Source organism: Schistocerca serialis, chromosome 1 (genome assembly GCF_023864345.2).
Source record: "Schistocerca serialis cubense isolate TAMUIC-IGC-003099 chromosome 1, iqSchSeri2.2, whole genome shotgun sequence".
Lineage (NCBI taxonomy): Eukaryota > Metazoa > Arthropoda > Insecta > Orthoptera > Acrididae > Schistocerca > Schistocerca serialis.
In genome coordinates this window covers 546,336,524-546,350,934 of record NC_064638.1, presented here as the reverse complement: position 1 = coordinate 546,350,934, position 14,411 = coordinate 546,336,524, and the positions used below count along the sequence as shown (strand labels likewise).

General features: G+C 38.6%; 1 protein-coding gene across 1 annotated transcript in view; it reads right to left on the bottom strand.

Moving 5' to 3' along the window:
• LOC126412701 (uncharacterized) overlaps nucleotides 1-14,411 on the bottom strand; it is a 236,234-nt gene that overhangs the window by 130,077 nt on the left and 91,746 nt on the right. The window lies entirely within an intron of this gene.

Here is a 14,411-nt window from a genome sequence, read left to right as displayed (position 1 = left end):
TTTGCATTTCTTTTGTAAATTGTTCATTGCCATTTATCTTTTGTACATCATATTTACGGTGTGGAGATTTCTTAGTGAATTTTCTTTTTTCTGGAATGACATCTAGAGAGAATTTTGTTGGGTAATGGTCGGAATCTAGGTCTAGTCCATTAAGACTTTAAGTTTCATGATTTCTACTGTATTTACGTGGGAGGTCATTACATGATCCAACTGATATTCACCTAGTAATGGATTAGGTGAGATCCAAGTTTTTGTTTTCGAGGCTCTTTTCTTGAAAAATGTTGATTTGAAAAATAGGTCATGGTTTTTGCAGATTTCAATGAGTCGCATGCCATTCCAGTTGGTCTGTGTATGCCCTGACCATTTACCTACCCAATATCGATATTTCTTTTCTTTACCGATTTGTGCATTGAAATCGCCCATAAGGATTTTGACATGGTTATTTGGGATTTTTTGGAGAATATTATCTAATTGGTTCCAGAATTCTTCTACTTCTTCTATTTTGTTTTTGGTAGGATGTTAGTTGGTGCATGTCCATTGAATAGGGTGTATATCTTATTAGCTGATTTTATTGTCATCGTGGAGGGCCGACCCGAGTAAGATTTGAAAGTTGCGATTGAATCAAGTATTGATGTATCTACTATAAATCCAGTTCCAAATTGTGGACAATTTGCCATGGCTCGTTTTCCAGGTTTTCCTTTGTATATCCTGTATCCTTCCGAATCAAAAGGATTTTCATCTGTATATCGTGATTCCTGAAATGCAATAATTTTGATTTTACGTTCTCTGGATTTTTCCAGGATGTTTTTTAGTTTTCCCATTTTTAAGAGAGAATTTACATTAAATGTCATTAGCCAAATTCTAGATTTTGGTTTGATTTTGTTATTACGGGATTTTGAGGTACTCCGATTTACCTCCATGCACACTTCTGTGGTCTCCCCAGAATCCGAATAGACCACTTGCGGTTTTTCAACCATGGGATTTGACCCACTGGGGTAATTTGTCTTTGAAGGTGCAGTATCCATGTTGATTTAATTGGACTGGGTTTGTGACTGAAATTGAGATTTCAGTCTGGCTAAGCTCAGAGTTCCACTTCTGAGTTTTATAGATCAGCTGCCACTAACATGTGGAACAGACGCTGTACGGTTACCGCCACTAACCTGTGGAACCGTCGTGCCCTTTGTCCAAATAACCTTGGACGATAGCTTTTATAGCATCCCAAAAAGCAAGGTTGCCTCTTCCGCCAGTTCCGCCGTACCGATGATCTTCATCTCCGCCTTCACTGCCATTGAGGTCTTCACCGTGTCCCTGGCAAGGGGCCCTCATGAGGTACTATCACCCAGGCCAGGTGAACCAAGGTTTTTTTATGAGGTGTTACTCCTCCCCCTCCTCCTTTTTCAACCGGGCTTGGGACCAGCTATGGCGGAGTTCACATTTATACTACTATTAATTTTGTATCAATTTTATTACATTCAGCTATGTTACAAATTAAGACCACCAAACAAGAAACATAAGTCACTAGCAGCCTCCACTTAACTCCCAACTCACACACTGCAATGTCATTAGACATCTCAGCAAAGAAAAATTCTCAGGACCAATGTTAAAAACAAAAACGTTCTAACAGTCACAGAAAATTAAACACTTCAGTTTTCACATAAACAATATAGTTCATTCTCTTTTTAAGCTCTTGACAACTAGTTATTTACACAATAATGCTACCTGACTAATAATACTAGTTTCTTCTAAGTCTTCGCACAACGTATTTTGAACCAAAATCAGCACTCTCTATCAGAAGCTGCCTCTGTAAAGTCTCATACCTCTACATTAAATTGCAACACTTGCCTTTCGAAGTTGGAAACTGCTGATGAAACACCATGTGTGATCACAGAAACTTCTTGCAGACTTTCCAGACTCAAAACATTACTTTTTTACTAGATCTGCATCATTTACCAGTCATGACTGGACAGACTGAGTCAAGATAATATACATACATATGAGTTATTTACGATGCTTCATAAAGAAAAATATTCACAATACATACATGAAAGATGAAACAGCATTATTTTGTACATTCACTTTGGTCACTATTGAAGAATTCTCCAATGGAGTACAATGTGTACTCTCCCATGTCCAGTGCAAATTTTCGTTTTGAATGGCCCTGGTGGCAAGGATTGCACTTCTCGGGGCAATGAGCTGAGCATTTTTAAAGAAACCACTGGAAAACTATCTTTTGTTCCAGACAGTCGATAGTTTGGTATAGCAATGTTCCTCTTGTTGCGGGTGTCACTATTTTGTATGTACTGCCTCATGCTGAAAACCCTTTGGTTTTCTTTTACACTGATGAGGCATAAAAATATATATTACCTGAAGACTCTGTTTATTCCTAACAAGGTGAATATAGGCTTGCACTGCTCCAGTCTTCTGCTTGATGCAGTGACTCTGTAGCATTAATACATCCTTGCAACAACGAACAGGAGAGCTTGGACCACACATACACTGTGTGCTCATTCATAGATAGTTTGCTGTTAATCATGAATCCCCACAGCTGACGGCCTCCATAATATCATGGTATCCAACATTGTTAAGGCTGCATAACAGATATTGTGTTTTTTCTTCATTCATTTTCATTTTATTGTCTATGAACCATTCTTTGATGTTTTCAAAGAGCATATTTGTTGCTTGCAAAGCTTGTGCAGCAGTTTTACCTTTTGCAAAAAGCGTGGTATCACCAGCAAACTGTAACATTTGGTTGCTACAACCCAGAGCATTTACATAAATAGGGAACAGCACAGGTCCTATGATGGACCTCTGGGTTACGCCATGCTCCAGTTTTGTTCTTAGGAGGTTGCACCGTGAACTGATACTACCTGCTTTTGATTTGCAAGATAGGATTGAAGAGTAGCCAGCACAATACTTCCAGTACCATAGCACTTTAATTTACTAAGCAATATTTTGTGGGAGATGCAGTGAATTGCCTTGCTGAGGTCATAGAGTGTCAGTGCCACACTTTCCTGTCTTGAAACCCTTGCCTTACTTTCCTGCCTCCTGCTGCTTTAACCATCAACTTTCCTTGCAAAAACTATCCTGTTTGTCCTAAAAGAGTTTATTGGCTCTGAGCACTATGGGAGTCAACATCTGAGGTCATCAGTGCCCTAGAACTTAGAACTACTTAAATCTAACTAAGCTAAGGACATCACACACATCCATGCCCGAGGCAGGATTCGAACCTGCGACCGTAGCGGTCACGCGGTTCCAGACTGAAGCGCCTAGAGCCGCTCGGCCACTCCAGCCGGCAAAAGAGTTTATTGTCTTCAGAGTAATTTTATAGCTGGCGTTTCATTACAGACTCCATAACTTTGGCTAGACTGAGGATTGTGGCAATTGGTCTGAAATTGGACACTTTGCATGGGTCACCTTTTTTGTAGACCAGTACTGTCCACGCCAGTTTCAGGAATTCTGGGAAGACATCAAAGAATAAACATTTATTGATTAGTATGACTAGTTGTTGAACAATCTCTGGAATAATCTTCTTCAGACTGTGTGATACATGTCATACACATCTGCACTTTCTGAATGTTTATGTGTATTTAGTTTTTTTTACAATGTCCTTAGGGTGCATTTTTTTAATAGTGCAACAGTTTATATTTACAGTATTTCTTACTATCCTTTTGAAGTACTGATTGAAGGCATCAGGACTACAGGGATTTAAGGCAGAGTAGGCTTCTTCCTGTGCTCATTTACCAGATCCCAAGCTGCTTGACATGGATTATGAGCCTCTTTAATAAATTTGTCATTGTGTTTCTTCTTTGCATCCTCCACTCCCTTTTTCATATGATCACTGAAAATTAATACAATGGCTTTTAATCTATCTATCTCAGGTGTACACCATATCTTCCCTTTAATAATTTGTTCCCTTCCTGTGATTTGCCTGCAGGATGCTTCTTGAGAATTATTGGGAACATGTCATCAAATTTTGTTTTCAAGGTCTGGAACAGATATTCAAATGAGTCACTGGCTCCCATTTCTGCAATTTTCTGCTGCCAATTCACATCAGACAGTGCTGCTTTAAGGTCATTTTTTTCTCTTTTCTTTGATAACCCTTCCACTGAATTTGTAGTTTGAATGCCATGTGCTTGGTTGCAATTTACTCTTACTGTTCATGCTGATTTCCATTACTAACATACTGTGATCTGCAATCGTTGGTTCATCTACACTGGTATTGTAAGCCCAAATATTGAGGTTAGTGATAACTGTGTCTAGACAGACATTGCTTTGCTACAAACAGCCCTTAGCTGCTTATTAAGCTCATGAAGACTTTCTCTCTACTACTCGCATCACCTATATGCGTCTCAAAGTCACCACACAATCCAGTTTTATACTTAATGCATGCAATGTAAGATAAACAGTTCTCCATCTGTGCAATAAAGTTTTCAAAATTACCATCTGGTGAATGGTACAAAGAGATAACAATGCTTGTCCAATCCTCATAGGTCTAAAATTTCTATCCTAGAGATCGATACACTACCAATAGTAATTTATGTGTTTTGTGTCTCTCTGCATGCTATGACATATCCTTGACTCCTCAGTATGTGTGTGTGTGTGTGTGTGTGTGTGTGTGTGTGAGAGAGAGAGAGAGAGAGAGAGAGAGAGAGGAGAAGGAGGAGAGAGTTGTTGAAAAAAATACATACATAATTTAAACTAAAACTGCTTGATATTTATTACTTTTGGGAGAATAGAGTAAAAAGGCAAAGAAGGGGAGGGTGTTACAGAGAAAAAGGAAGTGAGGAAAATAAAGAGAAGATGGAAGGGAAATCAAAGCGGAATAAATAATACAAGGAATCTTCTACATATTTTTGGCAGAATAAAGAAGAAAGCAATGGATGGAGGGGAAGAATGATATGAAATCAAAGTAACAGAAAAAGCATTTAAAAATTCCTTGTAATTTACTACTCTTATATTTAGACAGGGGGCAAATGAATGAGAAATGTAATTAAAATGAAACTTATTTCAATTATGAAGGTAATTTAAATGAAAACTAACACACATATTAATATCTAAGGTTTGATATTTCTCCATTGCCTAGAGTTCCTCCCTGACTCTCAATGATAGGAAACTGAGTGAAAGAACAAGTAAGGAAAATAAAATGTTTCCAGGTTTCTAATGTCTTGTCTAGAATCCCTCACTATTTCAAACTTCAATCATGTATCTCGGCATCAAATCTAAGAGATGTTGATTATAACTGACAGTACAGGTAACTCCTCCCAGGCCCAAGGATACAGTTTCAAAGGGCATCAGCTGAAGCTGCTTTATTACATGAACAGGCTTTTGACAATGTTTGTGTAATCTCAACTGACATAGTCTCCTCTGGATTCATATGAGCAGCCCATGGCAGCCAGCACATGATATTGATATTCATATTGGACAGATGTTGCTGAATGCATGAAAACTTATGCCATGGAGAATGATCTTCCTGGAACGTTAATTCTCCTTCAGCATAGAGCATTTGTCCTGACAATAACACATTCTCAGCACTTGAACATATTCTTCAATATGTGAATGTGCTGTATACTACCAAGAATTTCCTCAATTCTATGAAATACTCCAGCTCCTGTAGCAGATACTCAACACTGACAAGAAATGACAGCCACCCACTTCTTCCTGCCATCATAACATATTCCTCAAGAAGTCTAGTTCTTTGTAGCCTGTAAACCACTGCTCATGAAAAACACTTTCTCATACTAAAAATTACATTGTCCTATACCACATTCAGTTATAGCTGCACAAATGCCACTCAATATAAAACACTTTTCTCACTGAGTTCCTGTTTCATGACAGCTCTTTGAGTCTACAGTCCAGTTTCTCAAAGCCTACAGTGATCTGTGTCACTTGAACCAGCAAAGTTGGTCTCCAGCTGACACTGCTTTGCACTTAGAAACAGAAGCTGTTGGCTGTTACACACAAGCTCTCTGTCCTCCTGGTATGTGACCAGGTTCTACCTGTCTGAGTCTGCAGCTCCATTGGTAGTGCCTCTTTTACATTATTCCTCCAACATCTCTTTGCACATTGTACCTCATGTTACCATCTCTAATAGAAAATCTGCCTTCTTCAATAAGAGTGATGACTCTATCCTCAAACTGAACATTCCCTGCAAGCCATTGCAACTGACTACCTGTGATGTGTACATCTGCTCATTGCTCTTATACTCATGCCTGGAAAGGAAGTAAACCTCTTTCTGTCAAGAGGAGCACCAGTAGTGACAAAGCAAAAAGGAAGACATATTTAAAACACCATGCCACTTAGTTTAACTACTTGTTAAGATATTAGACTGAATTTGCATAAATAGTTGATGGCTGTACTGTAAAATTGATAAATGCCAGCAGTTAGGAAAAGGGATCAGCAACTATAACAGGAACATGTTCAATGCCAATTTCTTTTAAAGGTAGATACCAAATAAACACTACTGTTGCCACTGTTGCAGATGGAACTAAGGCAGTAACATGGAGGTCATGGGTTCACACTTGGTCCAAGAGAAGGTGATTTTCATGTAGTGTTTGTGTAATCTGTTTCTGAACTTAAGTTATTATATGTATTATAATAAAAGAAAGTGAATGGCTGTTTCACTAACTGTCAGGTATCAATATCAAGGATATCAACCATTCTAACACATGTGTATCCAGCATCAAATTTTAAGCAAAATTAAAACATAATCCTGTGTGCTGGAAACAGCTACAACAGCAACGTATGTAACGTACTTCAAGCTGTCTGAATACCACGCATTTATTGGGTCCAGAGCTCAAGTCTATGTGTAGACTCATCGCATAGTGAGGTTACAACCAACACAAGGAGTAATGCTTAATACACAGTTCCCAATACAGGTGCAACTTCCATTCCTTTAGTCATCCTTAATGTCAACTTGCATAGCTTTTGAGAATAAATGCCGGCCGGGGTGGCCGAGCGGCTCTAGGCGCTACAGTCTGGAAATGCGCGACCGCTACGATCGCAGGTTCGAATCCTGCCATGGGCATGGATGTGTGTGATATCCTTAGGTTAGTTAGGTTTAAGTAGTTCTAAGTTCTAGGGGACTGATGACCTCAGAAGTTAAGTCCCGTAGTGCTCAGAGCCATTTGAACCATTTTTTGAGAATAAATAATACTGTCACTTAATTGCTGTTGTGTGGATGCAGGAAACTTAAAAACACAAAAATCTGGCAGAGACGTGCCAACAAATGCATGGCAAGCCACTTTACCTGTGTACTGCAGATGTTTGCTGAATCAAGTGCAGATGCAGCAAGGTGCACATTGGACTGTCAAAGGTAATTGTTTCAAACACGTCTGACATTATAAGCATCACAGTCGAAGGTCAAAGATAATTGTTTCAAACATCTTTGTCATTATAACCATCACAGTGGAGAAAAATTGATACAATATACTATGCCTGATATATGTAATAAATCTTTTTGCAAGACCTCAGTTATAGCCATCCATCTGCAATCAGCACTATGGGCATACTATGGTTAATTGGAGGTCACTAATTTGAGATGAAGTAATAAGGTCAATGACATCCAGCAGTGCATTTATTGGTTTGTCTATGCTTATAATCCATTATTAATTTGTTTGTAAATAATCACAGGTTCACCACAAGATATAAAGTGTTCCAGACTTTGTGTCCAATGCCTACATTGTGTATGACAAAACAGGATTAATATTACAAACCCCTCAATAAATTGGAGACTTTATGCCATAGAAGGATTGGTAGAACTGCATTTCAAGGACTGGCATCATACTAGATTCTGTGTAAACATTTTAGTGAAATAACAGTTCAGCACATGTGATGGAAATGATCAGGAGGCTTATAATAGTGTATTTTCATGCAATATTTTGTTTAACTACACCAGCAACTGGGAGGACAGTGAATCACAATTTTTACTGGTTTCACCATTTTCCTCTTTTGCTATTTACTGAAGAAGAAATGTTTGAGTTATAGCATACTCAGTTTGCAGTATGTCCAACTTAATTCATCACTGTCATGCTAAAATGATAATTTGGCTAAATAATCTCCTAAATTTTGCCATCATTTGAGGGCTCAAAGCACAGAAACAAACTTCTGAGAAAAATAGTTGTTTGTGGAAATCAAATTTATAGACAAACCACCTGTCGCAGAGGTCTGAATTGTTTTTTAACCAAGTCTCAACATCCTACACTTCCTACAAAAAAAATAATGTACCCACTTTATGTGATGAAGTATTAATTAATATCTATAGTGTTTTTTGACATTTTAAAATTTGTAATTAATTTGAAACTAGAATCACAACATAAAGATCCAATATTAAATGCACCCCCTACACACACACACACACACACACACACACACACATACACACACACACACACACACACACACACAGACACACACCCCGATTCCAACACCTCATGGTCTTCATTATCATCATTTCCATTAAGCACATGTGTGGGCTTGAGGTTCAGATAACACTGCCAGTACACTTCCAACTATAAAGTATTACCACTACAAACACAATGTAGACACTAAATTATGTTGTCAACCCTAGATAACAACTGAGCAATGCAGAGCACTGAAATTGTGCTTTGTGCTTTGGGCTTTGGAACCGGATATCCGAGAAACTGGTGAAACAGCTTTTCGCGAATGATCATATACACATTGTGGGGCAACAGATATAGATAAAACTCGTTCACCCCGAGATCAACAGATGTCAGGAGCATGCATTCATGCCACAATCTCAAAATCAATAAGTGTACTTAGGCCCTTATGGTTCTCTGAGCCTCACTGTATTTCAATTAAATTCATATGTTGAAATGATAAGAGCATGGAGATTTGAACTAAGCATTTTCATATTACCATTCTTCAACCCAAAACATTTCACTGCAACAAATAGATGTGAAAGTCATCTATTTGAACAAAAGAATCCATACACTCATAGCAGGTAATTTTCTGGCACTAATTTTCATTCCAAAACATGCAAAACACGCAAAAGATGAAGATACATGATTTTTAAAAATGTATGTACCATGGGACTTTCACTATTAGTTATCACCATTAAACAGTTATACCAGAGCAGTAGATTGTGAACCCTTATAAATGCACCCTTAAAAGTTCTATAGCCACTGTGATTCATATATTTCAGCATCCAGATGCTGTTGCTGTAGCTCAAACATTCAGACAAGTCTCTAATCTGTCTCATTGTCACCAGAAATTCTGGACTGCCCTTTGCCAGCCATTCAAATAAGCAATCCTTAAAACACAGGGAATGGGCAGTTATAGAGCAAGCATCAGATATCTTGCATTTCTTGTATCAATGACACACTTCCTCATTCTAGAATATTGCAAAATGGTCCAAATTTTCTGCTGTATTCTTTACAATGGCCTAATTGTTTTGCTGTTGAGTGAGTGTCACTAATTTTAATGCTAGTTACAGATAACTGCAATATGTAATCAAATTCTGGTACAATCAAATAACAGTTATTGTGTGTCAACGTAGACTTACTTTACCTAAAATGCAGTTCAAAAATTATGCCACCTTGTTTCTGTCATTACCAAATTCATTCATCATTTCATAAATCACCCACCATCACTTCATCACAGTGACATATCCCATTTCATATGTACAAGCACTGTATGATCATGATCTAACGGATAGCTGTTGAGAAGCAATGTGAATTTAAAGTATGGCAGATATGAAAATGGGCATAAAATGTTAATTGATCAATGTATTTTCAGTGGTGGAGCAGTGTAGCATTCATAGAAAAAAGTCACAATAACAAAAAATGATGATTGATCAATGCCTTTTCAGTGGTGGAGCAGTGTATCATTCATAGATACAGTCACAATACTTGGTTCAAATGGTTCTGAGCACAATGGGACTTAACTTTGGAGGTCATCAGCCCCTAGAACTTAGAACTACTTAAACCTAACTAACCTAAGGACATCACACATATCCATGCCCGAGGCAGGAGTCGAACCTGCGACCATAGCAGTCACGTGGTTCCAGACTGTAGCACCTAGAACCACTCGGCCACCCTGGCTGGCCAGTCACAATAGTTGTTTGATCTTGTACACAGCTGTGCAACTGTAAAATCAGCATTGGTAAGCAGGAACAGCAAAATCATGGAAGGACATGAGAGTACTGAAAAAAATTGTTTACTTCAAAATACCATTCTGTATGCTACATAAATATAAGCAATATGAACTTGATATCTGAACAATGCAAAATCCAGTCAGAGTCTTGGATCAAGGTTGGGCCAATGACTTGTCACAAAGTCACCACAAAATTCTCATCTGGCACTTGTACAGAGATTGATTAGATATAAGTGAAACTTAGCCAAATTGCTGTAAAAAGGGCAAAAATTCAAAAGGGAGGCATTACTACTTTCTATAGTCTGACTAAAGTTACTTGACAGTTGACATCTGTCACTTTCTGATACAGTGTTGCACAACCACTGCTGGGTACCACTCAGTTATAGGTGACAAACAAACACAGTGGATACTTCACAAATGCTGTTAATGTGTAAAACAGAGCAACATTGCACGTGGCCACCACAAGGTGTGATGGATGGAAATGGCCGATGCTCTGTTGACCACTGATTTTTAAGTGACCAATGATGAACTGCTGTACACACCATGTCTTGTAGCCCTGAATTTAAACTCATGTCCTAACCTAACCAAATGATGTCATGCAATTTATCCAAGAAAACAGCAATTAATGATTTTCTGCAGAATAAAAATTATGATGGCTTTGTTCACTGTGATTAAAGCTAACCACTAGGAGCAAAGTGAAGACAGAAAATTTTCAGTTTCAGCACTAAAAGGAAACTGTAATTTCTCATAGTCAGTGGATAACTGAAACTATCCTCACACTGGCCACATGATTTATTGCATAACTAACTAGGATTAGTCCTGGTTGGCACTGGTTGAAGATTATATGTGACAACTAGATTCCAAACGAATAAAAAATGATAGGAAGAAAAATAAGAGCAAATAAAAATGTCAATTTGATTTTGAAAATGATACAGCATTTTGAAAATGATACAGCAAAGTACTAGAAATAAAAAGTAACATTTACATAAATTAATTGAATAAAAATAACAACCAAAGTCTTTTGATTAAGATTCAGAAAAAAATTTCTCTGTGTTTGATGAGATTTGAACCTATGACCTTCTACACATAAAGTTAATACACAAACAACTGTGCCACACCACTACATTGAGAAAGGTTGTTATATTTATGATTCAGCCTTCAAAAATTCAGCTTCACACAATTTCATGTGTAGCTTATATAAGTACGCTAATCCCTGTGATTATATGAGGGTTGTTCTGAAAGTAATGCCTCCTATTTTTATTCATAGAAACTGCAGGAAATACATAAAGCACAACAGCACAGCTAAATAGAGCAATATTTCAGCTACAGGCTGTCATTTTTCCACATAGTCACCACCATTCATTGCATTCTTGCCAATGACGAAACAGAGTCTGCATGCCGCACTTGTAAAAATTGGAACCAGCTGAGGCTAACCATTTCCTTACAGCTTTGATAACAACATCTGAGTTTTGAAAATGTTTGCCACATAGTCCATTTTTCTGAGGCCCAAAGAGATGGAAGTTTGAAGGTGCTAAATCGGGACTGGACGGTGGATGTGGTAAGATAGTCCAGCCGAATTTTGCAATGAATTGCGTGGTCGCAAAACTGGTGTGGGGCCTGACATTAACATGTTTCTGGTGAAAGCTGGGCTTTTTCTCTGGCCTTACCTGGAAATTCAGGCTTTCAGCTTAGTCAGTGTTGTCTTGTAGTGTGCTGAATTGACAGTTTCTCCAGACTCCAGGACATCCAAAAGACCCACACCCTGGCTACCCCAGAAGTCTGTGCTCATCACTTTGCCTGCAGACAGTTGCATCTTGAATTTCTTCTTCAATGGATAATTCACATGTCGCCACTAAACGGACTGTCTTTCAGATTCCAGCTCGTAGGGCGACATCATGTCTCACCTCTGGTGACAATACTATTCAGAAAATTGTCACCTTCAGCTTTGTATTAGTCCAGCAGGTCCTGCCAAATTTCCGTTCGGTGAGTTTTTTGTTCTTGTGTAAGCATCTGCAGGACCCATCTCGCACAGACTATCTGATAACAAAGATGTTCCAACATTGTTTCCAAGATATTACAACTGACATTCAGCTTTGCACACAATTCTGTGGTCATTATCCGCCAATCAGCATGGATGAGTTGGTCAAGATGGCCTTTATTGCTAAGGATGACAGCTGTGCAGGTCAACCAGGCTGTGGCTTGTCATGCACACCCTATTCACCACCTGGAAAATACCGTACCCATCGCCTCACATTGCTCACATCTACTGTATCGTCTCCATACACCTTTAGCACATGTCGATGAATTTCAATCACAGCAATTTCTTCAGCAGTGAGGAATTCAACCACGCATCACTGTTTTATACACACATCCGTATCAGACTCCATTTTGGAACATTCCTCTGCTGGCACCTCCTACCGCAGAAAAGCAGAACAACCTCCAAATGAAAGAGGAAGGATCAAGCATTAGCACTACACCAACAACATCTGGCATGGACATCTAAAGTCATCACAAAAAATAGGAGGCATACTTTCACAATGACCCTCGTAAGAACTGTATACGAGGTGTGGCTAGAAAAAAACCGGACTAGTACTGGTGAAACAATAAAACGAATGCAATAAGGCTGAAAGTCGCGTGGCCTGTCACGTGACTCTCGCTCCGCCTACTGCTCGAGTTTCATCTGCCTCCTGCACTCAGTCTGCCCGTGGCGTCTGTTTTAAGTAGTTGACGTTTTGTCTGTGCGTCGGAAAATGTTGAGTGTACAGAAAGAACAGCGTGTTAACATCAAATTTTGTTTCAAACTAGGAAAATCTGCAAGTGAAACGTTTGTAATGTTACAACAAGTGTACGGCGATGATTGTTTATCGTGAACACAAGTGTTTGAGTGGTTTAAACGATTTAAAGATGGCCGCGAAGACACCAGTGATGACACTCGCACTGGCAGACCATTGTCAGCAAAAACTGATGCAAACATTGAAAAAATCGGTAAACTTGTTCCTTGTCAACTCCTGTTAACTCAGACACTGCTCTGATTGTTAAACGGCGATCTTGTCGAACAAGTTTACCGATTTTTTCAATGTTTGCATCAGTTTTTGCTGACAATGGTCTGCCAGTGCGAGTGTCATCACTGGTGTCTTCGCGGCCATCTTTAAATCGTTTAAACCACTCAAACACTTGTGTTCACGATAAACAATCATCGCCGTACACTTGTTGTAACATTACAAACGTTTCACTTGCAGATTTTCCTAGTTTGAAACAAAATTTGATGTTAACACACTGTTCTTTCTGTACACTCAACATTTTCCGACGCACAGACAAAACGTCAACTACTTAAAACAGACGCCACGGGCAGACTGAGTGCAGGAGGCAGATGAAACTCGAGCAGTAGGCGGAGCGAGAGTCACGTGACAGGCCACGCGACTTTCAGCCTTATTGCATTCGTTTTATTGTTTCACCAGTACTAGTCCGGTTTTTTTCTAGCCACACCTCGTATGTGATGTTGAATCGCATCTTGTGCTGAAGGATTCAGTAGCGTTTGATTAGCTATGTATATGAAACATGCTAGTGTAGTGAAATACAAAATAAAAGGGAAGGGCCAGACCTATAACTCAAGATCCAAACACATCAAAAAAGAGAGGCAGACAGGGATCAGCAAGTGAACTAATTAATTGTTGTGGCAGCTTGGTAATGTCGAACAGTTTGGGTGTGACGTTGAGCACTCTGACTGGAGGAAACCAGCTCCAACACATGAAGTGTCAACAATAAAGTAATTTTAATTAGATTATAGTGAGTCTGACAGGCCTAGAAGGATGATTTTGTCACCACAAAAATTATAGTTAATTGGGATCAGGCATAGAAACTAAGTCAATAGCTAGCAAATGTGCTTTATGTTTTACCTCTCATTTTCCACTACCAATGGAGGAAACCAGCTCCAACACACGAAGTGTCAACAATAAAGTAATTTTAATTAGATTATAGTGAGTCTGACAGGCCTAGAAGGATGATTTTGTCACCACAAAAATTATAGTTAATTGGGATCAGGCATAGAAACTAAGTCAATAGCTAGCAAATGTGCTTTATGTTTTACCTCTCATTTTACACTACCAATTCCATATTAAATAAATGACGTTTTTTTGTTCATTTATTTCAATGTTTACCAACACAAAACCACAAACATATTTTTCAATGAAGCAAATCCCTCACAACTACATTTTCATTGGGTGCACACAACACTTCCAGAGCATCTTTCTCGTCACTGACTTGAAATGTAACATGCATTAGAACAAACATTTTTAAATGAT